Source organism: Hypomesus nipponensis, chromosome 18 (assembly GCF_054491055.1).
Source record: "Hypomesus nipponensis isolate SF chromosome 18, ASM5449105v1, whole genome shotgun sequence".
Classification (NCBI taxonomy): domain Eukaryota; kingdom Metazoa; phylum Chordata; class Actinopteri; order Osmeriformes; family Osmeridae; genus Hypomesus; species Hypomesus nipponensis.
The window spans coordinates 2,094,968-2,111,740 of record NC_140378.1 but is presented as its reverse complement, the minus strand read 5'-3'; the positions used below and the strand labels follow the sequence as shown (position 1 = coordinate 2,111,740).

General features: G+C 42.3%; 1 protein-coding gene across 2 annotated transcripts in view; it reads left to right on the top strand.

Annotated features, from left to right (window-relative positions):
* Window positions 1–394: 394 nt before the first annotated feature.
* Window positions 395–16,773, top strand: part of tulp1a (TUB like protein 1a) — an 84,511-nt gene continuing 68,132 nt past the window's right edge. For both annotated transcript variants that reach the window (XM_084680584.1, XM_084680583.1), the window contains exon 1: window positions 395–2,070. The gene's annotated coding sequence lies outside the window, so the exon portion shown is untranslated. The remainder of the gene's footprint in view (window positions 2,071–16,773) is intronic.

The window sequence follows — 16,773 nt, the reverse complement described above, 5'->3', positions numbered from 1 at the left end:
GAAAAGAATATTACTACATGACAATGTAAGCTAGCGGTTAAGGTTTTGTAACATGCTTTTGCAACCGGGAAAGGGATGGCCACATTTGAAGGCTGGTAAAACTAGAGAAAGATGTAGGCTATGTGCTTGTGTAGACCTACTATCTCATATCTGTATCTATCTCTGTCTATCTAGCTCTGGCAAGCTATCTGTATCTGATTCTGTCAATGAATGTAGCTTCCGTAAATAGGCCTATGTCTCCTCTTTATACCTACGAATATTAGTGATGTCTGATGTCTTGTAAGCGTTTGAATAAAACGCCGTTTGTCTCAGCTGCTCGTGTGACGTCCGATGCTTCGGACGTCACTTCGAGCCTTCGACTCTGATCACGTGGTTTTTGCCCATTTGAAGCCACTCTCGACACGTTTGTATCGATACAGATTGTTTCGAAAGGTCGATACCACTTCGTGAGCACGGTATCGAGCGTAACATCACTAGTTTATGCCAATTATATGATTACTTCGTTTACATGTGTAATTAGTTATGCGATTACTCAAACACTATATCTTATGCCACACTACAACTACTAATTCTGAAGATGCTGCTAATATCTCTTTTGCTAACTACTATGCTAATGCTACTGTTTTGTTCTGCTACGCCACTGAGTGCGTTCTCTTGACCATGAGAAACCCGATAGCAATTGTCAGTTTATGCCAATAATACGATTACTCCGTTTACATGTGTAATTAGTCATGCTATTACTCAAACACGTCTACATGTTGTTTTATTAATCCTTGTATGGTCCACGGACAAAACGTGCACCATCATCCTTCTTCAACAAAGTGTCGCCGTGTCTTCCTGTATCAGCCCTACTACTGCTGTATGTTTCATTCAATCAAAACATTGAATCCTACTAGGAAAGACGAGTAAAAGCACTCAATGATAGGCTACATCACTGATATTACTATCCCAACTATAATTTCAGCTGTTAAAACTATAATATTGTCGTTACAACGATAGCCAACTTCTTCTGTTTAACAGTTCAACTTTTAGATTCTCCCGCATTGTAGGCAATTTAAGCTCTTATAGCTTTGTTGATGCAGTTCAGCTTCCACACTGCCTCTTGAAATTAAACTTTTTCTTCGATTGCTTCACAACGTTCAAACGTATTGTCCCGCATAGTTTTTAAGCACTGAGCTTCGTTAGATGATGCAGTTCAGCTTCCACACTCCCTCTTTTGAGTAAGTCATACATTTGTTAAAATAATTTCAGCTTGATGGTATCTTCTCATTTCTGTATTTTCAGCCATTTGAAAAAAAAATAATTCAGATTTCAGCATTCCAACGCATTTTCAGCAGGAAATGCATGTTCTAGTTCAGCATCTTCTTCTTGTATTTCTTCCATGACACCTTTCAGAGCCTTCAAATCTTCAGCTATTAAAACCGTTCAACTATCAAAAACATCAGCAGTTTCATGCCATGGGTGCTATGACTTTTCAGCTTTGTACCTCTTATGCTTGAATTATTATAAATCAATATTCATAATATTTTTAACATGGTTTTCCAATGGAGTTTTCTTTCAAATCCTCTCAAACTTCTTAAAACTTCTTCAACTTCCAAATCCTTCTTCCTCAATCTTTCAGCGAGAGCCACCATTTAAACTTTAAAATGTTGACAAAACCCTAAACTATTTTCAAATAATTCAGCCTTTTGATATCTGTTAAACTTTTTTCAATATCAATGATTATGTTTCATGACTTTTTCAAACCGTTTCTGAGATTTACCTGGGAGTGTAGAAAGCCTGGAGTGCAGACTGAATCGCTTAGAGTGGAGTGGAGCTAGTTTGCCAGCATTGCCACAATTTTTGCTCTTCATGCTTCGTTTTTGGATCAATAGATGTTTAATTTTGTGCTGGTCGTAGACAGTCGTCTGTGGAATCCAAAAGACTTACACATTCGTTCAGAGTCCCACGAAAGCGAGACAAAGTCCAACTCGTGCGGCTTTCTTCCTAGGAGCTTGACACTACTGTTCCTGTTGAACTAGCCAACTCAACGCTCTTGACGGATTATCCTGGTTGGCATAAACTATTCACGTAAGTTAACTATAATGTCTCACGACCACTCACTTTGTCCTACATGTGCCATTTTGTTAGATAAGTTGACTCTGTTAGAGAGTCGCGTTCAGTCGCTTGAGGAAGAACGTATGCTATTAACTTCAGATGCGACTGGCGCAACATCACAGACAGGGAGTCCTAGCGTGAGGGAGAACTCAAGTTCAGCCCCACTGGTTTCACCTTTGCAGCATGGTGGGAGTAGGACTCCTCAGACGTTAGTGATCGGTGACTCCATCACTCGTAACATATTAGAGCAACCAGTGACAGCTACCGACATAGAAGCTAATCTTAGGGTGCTGGCTAGCACTAGGGCTAAGGCAAATGCCCAAGCTAAGGCACATGGCGCACGCACTGATGATGGGTATGAGAATATTGTCATTCATGTCGGCACCAATGATGTAAGGCTGAGGCAGTCAGAGGTCACGAAGGTTAATATAGCTTGGGCATGTGACCTTGCTCAAAAGATGAGTCGGCATCGAGTAATAGTCTCTGGCCCACTACCTGTTAGGGGGACTGACGAGATCTACAGCAGGCTTGTCTCTCTCAACCGCTTGTTGGCTCGCTTTTGCTCAGAACAGGGTTAAGGATTTGTAGATAATTGGTCTCGTTTCTGGGCCAAACCTGGCTTGTTGAAAAGTGACGGGCTCCATCCTAGCTGGAGAGGTGCTTTTCTTTTGTCTAGGAATATTGAAGCTATTTTAGAGCAGGCCTGACACTCACTAGAACAAGCCGGGTCACAGTCTCTTAGAGAGTCTGATGGAGTCTGGTATGTTGATAGGCATGTTGTGAGCTGTTGGGGGCCCGATAGCTCAGCTTGTAGTGTAGCCAGCGTGGATGCTGATGTTGTTTCTCCCATTGAGACGGTGTCTGTCCCCCGCCATTTTTCCAAATTCCGGCCCTCAATTATTAGGAATTATACCAATTTAATATGTATTCAGCCTTGCTCCCCCGTTGCTCTTCCTACTAAGTTTTCTGATAGCAGTGCCACCTTTTCAGAAGGATTACCTACGTCTAAAGCTGCCAAAAACCCATACTGGAATGTTGGGCTCCTAAACATCAGATCTCTATCCCCAAAGGCCGTTTTGATTAATGATCTGATGTCTGAATGCAGCCTGGACCTGATTGGACTCACCGAAACCTGGTTAAATCCTGAAGAATATTCCTCCCTGAATGAAGCATCGCCTCCGGATTTTGCGGACTCACACTTCCCTCGTGTCTCAAAGAAAGGTGGCGGTGTTGCTATGATATATAAAGCTAGCTTCAACCTTAGCCTAAAATCTGTAAATACCTATAAATAATTTGAGATAATTTGCATGAAACCACCAACTACTTTAAAAAGGACAAATTCTTCTACTATTGCCCCACCTCCCTCATTTTGTTTAGTTACTCTATCCCGGGCCGTATTCCCTCTTCCTAGAGGAATTTGCAGATTTTAGTGCTGATCTTGTGACATATACTGATAATATCTTAATTATGGGTGATTTTAAGGTCCATGTGGATGTCCCAAAAGATCATCTAAGTAAGGCCTTTACTGCTCTAATGGATTTCACAGGTCTCACTCAGGTGGTTTCTAAACCTACCCATCTTCACTCGCATACATTGGATTTAGTTCTCACACGGGGAATCAAGATTAGTGACATCATTGTCCACCCCCACAATCCTATATTATCAGACCACTGCCTGGTTACCTTTAAAATGGATCTCTGCCAGAGCCCTGGAGGCACCCAGAATATTTATACTAGCCGCTGCATAACCCCAAACACAGCTATAGAACTGGTTAGTATTGTACCTGCTGCACTAGAAGCACTGGACGTCCCAAATAAATCATTAAAGGTGACATGACATGAAAACTTCATTTTATGAGGTTATTTAACATTATTATGAGTTCCTCTAGCCTGCCTTTGGTCCCCCAGTGGCTAGAATTTTCGATAAGTGTAAACCAAGCCCTGCGTGTTCTTCTCCGCCTTTGACAAAATGAAGGCTCAATTGCGCTGTGGGGGGGGGGGGGGTTACCTCGCTGGAAATGCGCGACACAACTTTCCAAAGAGTTGTATGTCTGCGCCAAACATTTCCTCAACTTGAGCCAACTCAAAGCTGGCCTTGCTGAAATTAAATTCTGGATCATTACTAAATCTCCTTGGTCAAGCTACAAACCTTGGACAAGTAAGTTAACTAACGCTATATCATTTTGTTGCTTTACTGTATATGGTTACCTAGCTTGCTACCCTTAGAATGTGGCTTTAACATTAGCTCTGCAGCTAACAGCTGAGTTACTGTTGCTAACGTAAAGATAAATGGCATCAAGTGTGTGTGTGAATACAAACGCTGTAACGCGAGTGTTGTACACTTCTTTGTTATTTGGATAACCGTTCTGCTGTTGGTGTTATAGCTTGCAATATCCGCCTTTCTCCACCTTGAAATGACTGAGTGTGCACCTCTGCAAACCAGGGTGATCAGATGAGAATGGCTATATTCGAGGCATCTAACGGTGCGTTCACACTGCAGCGGGGCGGGCTGAGCGGGGCGTCGGCTTCCCATTTATTTTCAATGAAACCAGGCGTTGACGCCCGCGTAGGGCATTGTGGGAAGGCGAGCGGGGCGGCGACGCTCGCGTAGGGCATTGTGGGAAGGCGAGCGGGGCGGCGAAAGTTGGATTTTCTCAACTTTATGTAAATGAGGAGCGTGAAAACGCCAGCGATGGCCAATCGGGTTGGTTTCTTGTTTCTTGTAACGTAGCAACTGTTGCTCATGGTAAACATTTCTAGGTTTGACAATTTCAAGATGGAAGAGCTACTTATCGTATGTGTGTCTTCATACCCAGTATTGTACGATACGTCTTTGTTCGATTACAGAGACGTAAACAAAAAAAATGATGCCTGGCGCAAGGTTGCAGAGGTTGTTGGCGTCCCTGGTGTGTATTTTGTACTTTAATTCAGTTTCTACACATTACGTAACTTTCTTCTGTGCTAGCTGCATAGTCTAGCTAGATCACCTGGCACACGATTGACATTCAATGATGAAATGCTGGCTGGCAGCCACTCGCTATCCATACAGTGAATGTGTAGTGGCAAGTCATAATCTAGCAATTGATTTGCAGAGATTTCGAGTAATATAATAAAAGGTTACACATGGCAACGTTTATGTCTGATGCCTTTTTTTTTCTAGTCGATGTATGCAAAAAGAAATGGAAGACGTTGAGGACAGGATACAAAAAAGAAAAAAATAAGGAGAAAGATCGGTGCAGGAGTGGAGCAGGTGCGGGGAGTGGTGGACCATGGAAGTATGCTGCGGCCATGAGCTTCCTAGCTCCATTTGTTGAATTTAGGGAGACAAGTGGCTACTTCCCCAGCGAGCCAGAGCCCCCAGCCAGCCAGCCAGAGTCCCCAGCCAGCCAGCCAGAACCCCCAGCCAGCCAGCCAGAGCCCCCAGCCACGCAAGACGGGCAAGACACCCAGGCCAGTGATGAGCCTGCCAGTGAGGCTGGAGTTTCCCTTGTAATTAGGGGCCAGCCTCAAGCATCCTCTCACATTCAGGCTAGGAAGAGGGTGCGGAAGGAGAGGCTCACTAGTTTTGAGGAGAGGATGCTTGAAGCGATTCAAGCACCTGCACCTCAACCACCACCACCACAACAGGAAGACGAGGATTAGCTTTTTTAAAAGCCTCCTCCCTTCATTAAAGAGAATGCCACCAGCCAAGCGTTCTGAGCTGAAATTTAACATCCACAGGTTGTTTTTTGAGGCAGAGGCTGAGCTGAGGGCCACAGAGTGACAGGCCTACTATACAAAATAAAAATGTCACTAACAGACCTTGTGTCCATTTTATGTAATTGGTACTATGAATGGTTGGTATAATTTTTGTTTAAACATACACAAAGAATCTGTAATGATTGGACTGGAGGGTGTTCAATATTGTTGTTCAGTATTTAACTATTTAGGAGCACATGTTTGCTACTGCTTTTGTAACTGTCTTTATAAGTGCAAATTAGATCATAAGAAACTACACAACCATACACTGATTTCATGAAAATAACATTTAGGAACTGTTTGCTTTTTTTGTGATTAGTATGTGTGGCTCTTAAAAGAACCTTTGGTTTTCAATGCCACAGGCTATATGACATGTTGCTGCCAGGGCACTGCACCCTCTGCATTGAAGTATGCAGTGAATGCATCTCTCACACGAATGGCTGCACGCGCAGCGTTGTTGCTACCCACTCGTGGACCCTCCTGAAGAGCAGCAGACCCCTCCTGACCAGGACTGGCTGCAGGAGATCCCCTGGCACCTATCCTGGACCTCCGGATGTAATTGTGGAGGATGCAAGTGGTCTTCACACAAACCTCCGCCTTTGCTGGGTTGACACCAACCACACGCCGATACATTCTCCACTGGCTGGAGAGTATGCCAAAGGCACACTCTACTGTCAACCTGGCACGGCTGAGGCGGTAGTTGAAAAGCCTCTTCTCCCTGGAGAGGTTCATCCCAGGGAAAGGGCGCAGGAGGTTGCTCCGCAGAGGAAAGGCCTCATCTCCCACCAAGACGTGTGGCAGTGGTCCACGTGGCTCTGCTCCAGGGATGATGCAGTTCTCTGGGAGGTCCAGGGTTCCATTCTTCAGGGCCAATCCAAACGCAGAGTTGCCCAGGGTCCCACCGTCACTGTTGCGACCGTAACCCCCCACATCGATGACCCGGAACATGCAGTCAGCGTCCACAACCGCAAGGAGAACGATGGAGAATGTCCCCTTATAGTTGTGGTACAGTGACCCTGAGCTGTGAGGGGCCTGGATGACAACGTGCTTGCCATCGATGGAACCCAGGCAGTTAGGGAAGTTCCACCTCTGAAGGAAGCCTTCAGAAATGTCCCTCCAGTCCTGCTTGGTCGGCACAGGCATGTACTCCTCCACCAGGTAGTCCTAAATGGCCTGGGACACAGCCCCAACAATACCTGCCACAGTGCTTGAGCCCACACGATAACTGAAGCTGATCGTCATGAACGAATCCCCCGTGGCAAGGTATCTACAAAGAAATACCATACATTTAAAATAATGCATAGAAAATAACTACACTATATTTTAGTCTGAGAATACTGAAATACTAATAATAATTAAAGCTTACCGTAGACAAATAGCGAGGCGTTCAGCTGGGCTGATCGCCTCGCGGAACGAGGTGTTTAGCCTCGCTATCCGGGGTCCCACTCTGGTCAGCAGGTCATCGAACTCGGCCCGGTTCAGCTCCTGAACCAGCCGGTGATGAGCTCCGTTGTCTACCCGCAAACGGCGAATGGGATGAACCCAAAAGCATCGGCGGCGTCTTCTCCGACAGTAGAGCAGGGCGATGACAGCAATCTTCTGACGGTTGTTCATGATGACTGATACTATATTGATGGAGAGCATCTATATTTATACCAGTGTATTCCCTCCAATAATATATAAAGAGCGGGAGGGAATTTAATTCGTTGGTTTTGAATACAGGGTGTGGTTATAAATCCAGCTCACCTATGCATACAACTATTTTCAATGTTACTGGAAAAATTGCTAAAGTGCTAGCTAGCTTGTAGAAATTATTACAATTCATTAATAATAAAAATGAGCGCAAATAGACCATCTCTGTATTCCAGTCGGCACAAGACCCGTTCCATAGAGTGCGGGTGGCATTTAATCTTCCACTTGGCCTAAAAAAAGTGTGGAAAAAGATAACCTATTGTGTGCTGTAGATAAGATCATGTCAGATCTAGAATGGGTATCGGAGTTTTGCTTAATGTGTGTAAAAGTTGTATTTTGTCTGCACATTTGCCATGACATTATACGAACTACAACAGTGATTTAAGAGAACTACAGCTCTGAATGAATCTGTCTGACACGCCCCCGAGCGTGGTGCACTGTCGGAAAGGCCGGCGGTGCTGAGCGGTAAAAAAGTCTGCAGTGTGAACGCACCGTAACAGCAACGGGGGCAACGAGCCATTGTGATACATCCTGTAAACATTAGCGCATGTTGCCGCCCCTCTCCTCCTCATTAGCATTTAAAGCTACAGACACAGAAACAGCGCGTTCTGAGGAAAGCTGATTGTGGGACTACTTGTAGTGGCTATAATTCTGCACCATGGCTGAATTTCGGGAAAGAAACTTCAGATACAGTATTAGGGGACCACTAAGGCCTATATAAAAGCATCCAAAAACAGCATGTCATGTCACCTTTAAATGCTAAAACAAGGGATCTGAATTTATTTCTTCAGTTATCCCTAGATCAGTGGCGGCTCCTGAAAAAATTCTCAGGGGGGGGCAATTTTTCTGATGATTTAGGTGACCTACACACATTTAAAAAAAGATATGTCCAGCAATAACATGAAGACAGGGGCAGCATATAAGTCAATACCAGAAGCATTTATTGACTGATCTCCAAAGTGTTGGCTTACAAAAGCAAAATAAGTTATCACAGTAAAAATAATCAAGGGTGTTCTTTCCCATTCCTCAACACTGCATAAACAATATGCATTTCCATAAACAAATGAAATATCAGCTGAAAATACAGAATCTTGGTATTTGTTCAGATTGCAGGATCAACAAGAGCTTTTGTTTAAGAGTAAAAGAGAAGACCACACTTAGACAATAAATAGTAACAGCATGGCAATAACAAGTTGACAAATTGTTGAGAAGTGGATCTTGAGAACTACATTTTGTGGAATGTAGGATATGACCAAAGTGCTACTTAATAAAAGCAAAGTAACGTTGTCCCAAATAGGGGAGTGAACAAGTGAGGCTTGACCTCGTGTGGTCTGGGCATCTTGGCTTTACACATTGAAGACCAAACCAGAATGATGAGGTGCTGCTAAGTTTAACTAAATAATTCTGATATACACATTACTTGCTTCAAAAAGGCCTCATTGTTGAATTGGAAATATGTGCACTTGAGCATAATTCACAACAAGCAAGCAGGAGCTTTTGATAGATGGTACTGAAAACATTGATGCAAGTTATTGGTAATAAGAAATTTTTATAGACTCCCATATTCTGCTCTCTTGTATAGATTTGTGAAAATGAACAGTCATAGACATTTTGCCTGAAAACAGAATTTGAAAATAATTTCTAGAAAAGGTAAACACAGCTATCTGTATGGCTTTGTAAAAATGAACAACCACATTTTGGCCATTTGTATAGATTTGTAAATATGAACAACCATATTCTGGCCAATTGTATAGATTTGTAAAAATGAACATGAACGTTCAGTCTCTCCAAAAGCACACTGGCGATTGAGACTGAGGTTGATTCCGAGATGGGAAGGAACTCAAAAAAGCGCTCCTGCACTTTGAAGTTGCTATCTATGTACCTCAGCACAAGCACCAGCTGTGTCTGTGTAGAAACGTCAGTGGTCTCGTCAGCTTGGATAGCTACGAAGTTCGCCGACTTCACCTCCTCCACAATATGTTCCCTCATGACCGCTAGCATACACTCCAGTAGCTCGTTTTGAATGGTCTTTGATGTGCCCCTGAAAACTTTAGCATTTTTAAGATGGTCATCAAACACCTCATCTAAGTGTGCCACAAAGTTGACAAGTCCAAGAAAAATACCAGGGTTGGTGGAGCCCTCAGTTTAATCTTTGCCTCGCAAAGCTAACTCAAACACTCCGCAAAACTTCACACACTGGATTAGCCGGCTGAGGATGTGGCGGTTCTTGCTAACCTCATCGTTGTGGCGGCGGACAGCTAGCCTGTATCCCTCATCCAGTTGAGTGGCAATGTTCACTCTCCCCAAAGCAGACAATCTCAAACAGCTATCCATGTGGGTCTTTGACAGCTCATGTTTCTTAATCTTTTCTGAAAGATGGTGCATGTCCGTTACACCAGTCGCTGTCCAAGCGGTGCTGTCTGCCGTGCCACCTTCAGGGTGAAAGAGTAAGCAGGGGTAGCAGAAGACTGCATTAGCTACATCGCAGCCTGCTAGCCAGGTTTTTCGTTCATACCAATTTTTGGAAAATCCTCGGGTGGAAGACTTTCCCCCTTTAGTAGAAACCTGTTGAATTATTAAATTTGGTCTGGGAGGTCCTAATTGTTTCGTTGCCAATTTATCTTGATTTGTTCGCCGACAAAAAGGAACTTCTTTCAAAGAGACAATCGAGTTGCACTGAACGCTAGCCATCTTGACAGTTAGTAAGTGATTGACGCTGCTACCCACTCTTTTCTTAGTTACGTTCATGGTTATGTTACGTATGACGAAAGCGCGTAAGTGCAAGCCCTCCCGGAACCCATAGAGATTGTATTGAAAGCTCTGATATTTGAAAAAAAAGATTTTACATGAGAGTCTATGAGAGACTTCTGGGAGCGATTTTCAACCTGACTGAAATCGCCCCAAAAGGGGCGGGGCCATTTGAAGCACGACTTTAGCCTGATTGCACATTTAGTGGCAGATCAGACGTCTAGATTAGAACACTGATAACGACTGTTGCCGTGATATAATTGATTAGAAAAAAATCCCTTCCTTTTCCCGTTTGGCAGTGCGTCGCCCATATCGCCCTAATGAACACACCGCCCCTGCCCTAGATTCTGTTGCCCCACTCAAACCAAGGAAAAGAAAAGACAAGAAAATGGCTCCATGGTATTAAGAGGAAAGCCGCACTCTCAAGAGGTCCACTAGAAAATTAGAGCATAAGTGGCGTACCACTAAATTGGAGGTTTTCCGCCTGGCCTGGAAGGACAGCCAAATGGAGTACAAGCAAGTCCTCATCAGGTCCAGATCAGAATATCTCTAAATTGATTAGTAAGAACAAACACAACACGAAGTTCCTATTTGATACTGTTGCAAAACTCACTAAGAATAGTACACTCTGTTAGTTCAGATCTCTCTCCCAATGATTTCTTTGATTTCTTTGACCAAAAAATCTATGCAATAAGGGACAAACTACAGACTAATCCTGGAGGAGTGGCAATCAACACTGAATTTGACTCTATACTCTGCATGCTGCATGTTGAGGCTCTTACTCACTTTAACCCTATTTTTAGGGAAGTGTTCATCGAGCTGGTAGATTCCTCGAAACCTATCAGCTGCCTTCTTGATCCCCTCCCTGCCAAACTTTGTAGGGAACTTCTCCCTATTATTGGACCACCCATGCTTAGTATTATTAATGAATCTATTGTAACTGGACAAGTCCCTGACGATTTCAAACAAGCTATTATTAAGCCCCTTCTTAAAAAAACAAACCTGGATCCAGGTTGTTATAGCAACTACAGGCCAATTTCAAATTTGCCATTTCTCTCCAAAATCTTAGAAAAAGCTGTGGCACAACAGCTCACTGAGCACCTCTCCTCAAATTAGCTTTATGAACCTCTCCAGTCTGGATTTCGTCTTCACCACAGCACTGAAACTGCATTAGCTAAGCTAGTCAATGATCTATTATTAGCCTCTGACGTGGGCTCTATCTCTGTTCTGGTTCTTCTAGACCTAAGTGCAGCATTTGACACTGTGGATCATGAGATTTTCCTGGAGCGTATGGAGAACTATGTTGGGATTTCTGGTACTTTACTTCAGTGGTTTAGATCGTATCTATCTGATAGATCACAATATGTCCACTATGATGGTTGCTCATCCAGGAGCACTACTGTAAAATATGGAGTACCACAGGGTTCAGTTCTAGGCCCTCTGTTATTTTCACTCTATATGTTGCCTTCAGGAAACATAATTAGAAGCTCTGGGGTAAATTTTCACTGTTATGCAGATGAAACTCAGCTATACATGTCCATAAAGCCTGGAGAATTTCCACATGCTATGGAAAAATGTGTTTCCGGGTTGAGAACTTGGATGACAGCAAATTTCCTTCTCCTAAATTCGGATAAAACCGAGCTTCAAATTTTCGGCACTAAAAGATACAGAAATAATTTATCCAATCTGACCTTAAACTTAGATGGCGTCAAAGCATCTCAAAGCCAGCTGGTAAACATTTAGGAGTCATATTGGACCCAGACCTTTCGTTTGAGTACCATATTAAACAAATCACCAGAACTGCATTTTTCCATCTACATAATATTGCCAAAATACGAAAATTCCTCTCAAAGGATGATGCTGAAAAACTAATACATGCTTTTGTTACGTCCCGATTGGACTACTGAAATGTGTTGTTCTCTGGCCTCCCAATTACCTACTTGAAAAATTTACAGCGGGTACAAAATGCTACTGCTAGACTATTGACAAAAACAAGAAAGTTTGATCATATAACCTCTACTCTTATCTCTTTACACTGGCTCCCTATCCAAGCCAGAGCTGATTTCAAAGTTTTACTACTAACTTACAAATCTCTACATGGATTGGCCCCACTGTACCTCTCCGGTCTCCTTGCACCCTATTGCCCCGCAAGGACTCTAAGATCTCAAGATGCCGGCTATCTGGTAATACCCAAAATTAAGAAAAAAACTGCTGGAGGTAGAGCGTTCTCATATAGAGCACCTCTTCTCTGAAACAAATTACCTGTCTCAATTAAGGAGGCTGATACTGTTTCGACATTTAAAACTAGATTAAAAACGTTCTTGTTTAGTCAATTCTATCATTGTTAAAGTGAGTATGTGTGTACTTTTATGTAAACCTGGGGTGTGCGTTTGCCTATGTGTATTCACATGTAACTTTTAAATTGTAATTTTAGCTTATGTTCACACTGCCCATTTAGATGTTACAAATAAAGTAAACCTGTTATTGTATATTGTTACTGTAATAGTTCCGTTGCTGTATATTGTTATTGTTATAGTTTACTAGTTGGAGACAACGGGGGACTGGTTGTTTTCATCCTTATTCGTATAAATATAACCTATTTTAGAGTTGTTTCCCCCGGAACAGATTTCATGTTCCAACCAAGGGGGGCTGTCGCTGTCTTGGTGTGTGGGGCTGCATCAAATACCCTCTTAGCTTTGTTAAATTGCTGCACTAGTCCACACTTGACCGGTGAGGATCTCATTCTATTACGACTGTATGGGCGCATGTGAAGCCCTCTGTGACATGCTTGCGTGTAAAAAGGGCTATACAAATAAATTTGATTTAATTTGAACTCTCGCCCCATAGAGTCCAATGCAAATCTGGTGACAACATATAAAGACGCACAGACATATAAAGGACATCTTTGGTTTCGGCAGAGTCTTGGGTCTCGGAAAATATCCGTATTTTTGGGATTGGATGTATAGTTTTGCGTCTAGGTTAACTTGTTTGAGGTGTGGATTCCAGCTAAATTCCTGTTATTCTCTGCCCAAGTGCATTAGCAGCCATTGCTGCACCATCACCGTGGCAACCACACAAACACGCGCCAGTCTCTTGAAGCCTAGCCTTACGTTGTCATACTCATAATTCTTGTCAGAATATGAGTCTGAAAACTCTCCGTTGGGCTGTGACTACGGGGCGTGTTTCAACCGAACTTGTAAAACAAATGCCTCTTTGCTCAATTGGATAGACCTACAACCAATCAGAGCAACATAATATGTTGTTTGTTGAAAACAAATTCAACCCAAGGGCTCTTTCGTGAAGTTGTTGATTACGTTACTGTTGATCATCTGTCCATCATCGTATAAAGACCACCCTGGCAATTTCATTGGTCCGTCCCGATCCTGGTTTTATGTAGTTGTTCGCAATATGAGACCCTCCAGACCCAACCTCCCACCAAATTTTTTTGTGGGCGGGGAGAAGTTGGGCTGGCAGCCAGGCTAAATAACAACAAGATAGCCCCAAAACATTGCGAGTAGCCAAAACATGAAGCACATATTGTGTGATTGGCCGATTTATACTTCTGCGTTTTTACGCACACAGGGAACGCCCTCTCCGTCAAGGAACTCCCTCTCCGTGCCCTCTACGAACCCCTCGCAAAGCTCTACGTGCAACTCCTGATTTTCCTGACTATCCGTCTGTCCGTCCGTCATTTTACGGATACCCCTTGGCTGTGATTGGTCCGTATTAAGAACCGCTTGCGTCAGGGGCGGGGTTGCCGTGACCAACAAGAAAACAGAATCCTTTGAACGCCATTGTTGTAAGTTTTTACAATTCATATTTCAGCTAAACAGTACATGTAAATCAGCATCTGAATTAAAATGTGACGAGAAATGGGCAGTGTAGTTGCTAAGAATGTGCTTATTTTATCGATGAAGCGGCTCATTTGTAAATTTGCTCCGACTTTTCGATAACTTAGCTAGCATTGCAGTACAGCGCCATCTACTGTTCTGGCGGTGAATTGCTTTCAGCACGCAGAGCCGTCGGAGTAGTATAAATTCAACCAATCCGTCCGACTCCGTGCTTGCGTCTGTCCGTTAACGGAGACGCAGAAGTATAAATCGGCCTTTACACAGGTGATTGGTATTAGCTGATAAGTGGAGACACAAGACAAGCTATTCAGTCAACTCGTCTTATTAAAAGACTAAGATCACCACAACACAACTACTACCACTACTGCTATGCGAAAGCATGCAGGGATGCGTTGACAAACGCACAAAGGGTCATAATTCATATGTGATATCGTGTTAGGTGTCTTAAAGTCCCTGGGTCAGGAATTGTATTAGGTTCTGAGCCCCTAGAAGAGGTTTAAGTCCTTTTCCGGTATTGGGTTAGAGTCCCTGGGTTAGAGTAAGAATTGGTAACCAGCTGTGTGTTTTCAAAGGGTTTGAGTCCTTGAATTTGGTGAAAAATAAAAAAAGTTAGAAGTATCCTGAGGGATTTTTAGAATAAAAGGTTTGACTTTAGACACGCGTGTTCATGTTTATTTTTGTTTTATTGAAAGTTATGTTTTTTGAGGTTAAAAGAAGTAAGAGTAACTAAAGATGTCAAATGCAACAGCTATATACATATTACAAACATCAACATTTTAATTATTTTCTATTTTTGTTTGGTTATTTGTAATTAACGAAAGTATTTAGTAGGGGTATAATAGCATTGAAAAGTCGTAGTATTGTTAAATATGTTTAAAAAAAGAAAGAGATAATTACTTGATTTTACTTTTGTGTTTGTTTCTTTTCAAGAAGTAAACATGGGGTGTGGTTCAAGCAACAATTATGATGGTCTGGGGATAGATTTATCCTGTCCGAATATGAATTACATGAAACAAAATTATGGCAACAGTAGTTTATCACAAATTTCAATTGGATAGACGACTGTGGGTTTCCGGAGGAAGGGTCATTTTCTCTTAAACAACTGAGGACATGTGGAGGTTGGGAATTGACTAGATGTGGAGAGAGACGGTGAACTTCAAACAGGTGACGTAAACCCCGATTTACATACACAAATTCAGAATACTATTAGATGAATTGAAGAAAGTGAGGGAACTTATGTTAAAGGGGAACTTATGTTAAATACTCTTCAGAACCTTTTAGATGTTTACCGGTTATAACATTGTTGGTACAAGGACAAATGATAGAATTTTTGGTTGATTCAGGAGCTACTGTATCTGTTTTAACGGAAAATAGTTTTTTCGTTTCACCAAAATTGAGTGGAAGAAGTACTGATTCAATTGCGGCTTCAGGCACTTTGACTAAAGAATGGTATACAGTGCCATTGACTTGTAAAGATTCTGTAGAAGGGATTGTGAAACATTCTTTTTTGTTTTCCACTTGTTGTCCGATGAATTTGTTAGGACGAGATTTGATGTGCAAACTCGGTATTTGTTTGATTTCTACGCCGGAAGGGATAACTTTGTTAAGGAAAAATTAGGTTGAATTGAATATGTTAAACCATTCATTTGTGAAGTATGGCATGGGTATACCAGAATATGTTTACAATTGGAAGTTGAATTTATTGGCTGTGTGTTCAATGAATTCTGTACTTGACGAAGCGCGCAGGCGTGTTGTTTCGGATGTGGATCATTATGATGTAACAAATCTACACGTGGTAGCTCATACCAGTGTGGGCAGAGATGAGGTTTATGAGAACAAATGGTTTAGACAAGATAATTTGAAAGAAAAATTGACGTTGAAAAACATGTTTTGGTCTGAAAACAGATGTGCTGCTTCTGTTTCTTTGTCAAATGTTAAAACAAATTGTAAGTTGCCATACTCTCGTTTTGGAAAAGATATCCAGACAAGTTTCCCATATTTCGAAGTTGATTCATTTCCTCATGTCGCTCTTGTTAAGGACAGACATGATGCATGGTCAGATTTGGGTTTATCGGTGAAGCAATGTGAGGGACAGCAATTTTGGCAACAAACACAGGATTCTTGCGTGACCTACAACCCAGTGTTAAAAGTGTACAAAAAGGTTTTGTGTTCAGTGGTACAGACAGAGAGGTCTGTTTTGTTAGAGGAGAAAACACTTCAGTTTGCGCATGTTGAACCTGAATGTGATGTTACTGCTATACCTGCATTACCAGAAATACCGAAAACACGGTACAAAGCATGGAACCTATTGTGATCATACTTAAATCAGATTTTAGGCCTTGCGTGCACCAATATCTTTTGAAACAGGAAGCAATCCATGGCATAATGCCAGTCTTTGAGTCGCTTTAAAAAGCAGGGGTAATAATACCATGCAGGGGTTCTACGGTTCAAACGCCAATATTTCCTGTAAAGAAAATTAGAGATGTGGGGCAGCCTACTGAATGGAGGTTTGTTCAAGATTTAAAAGCAGTAAATGACGCCGTTTTTCCAAAAGCATCAAATGTTGCAAACCCTTACACCATTTTGAATCAAGTTCCAGATAATTGTGGTTGGTTTAGTGTTGTAGATTTGAGCTATGCATTTTTCAG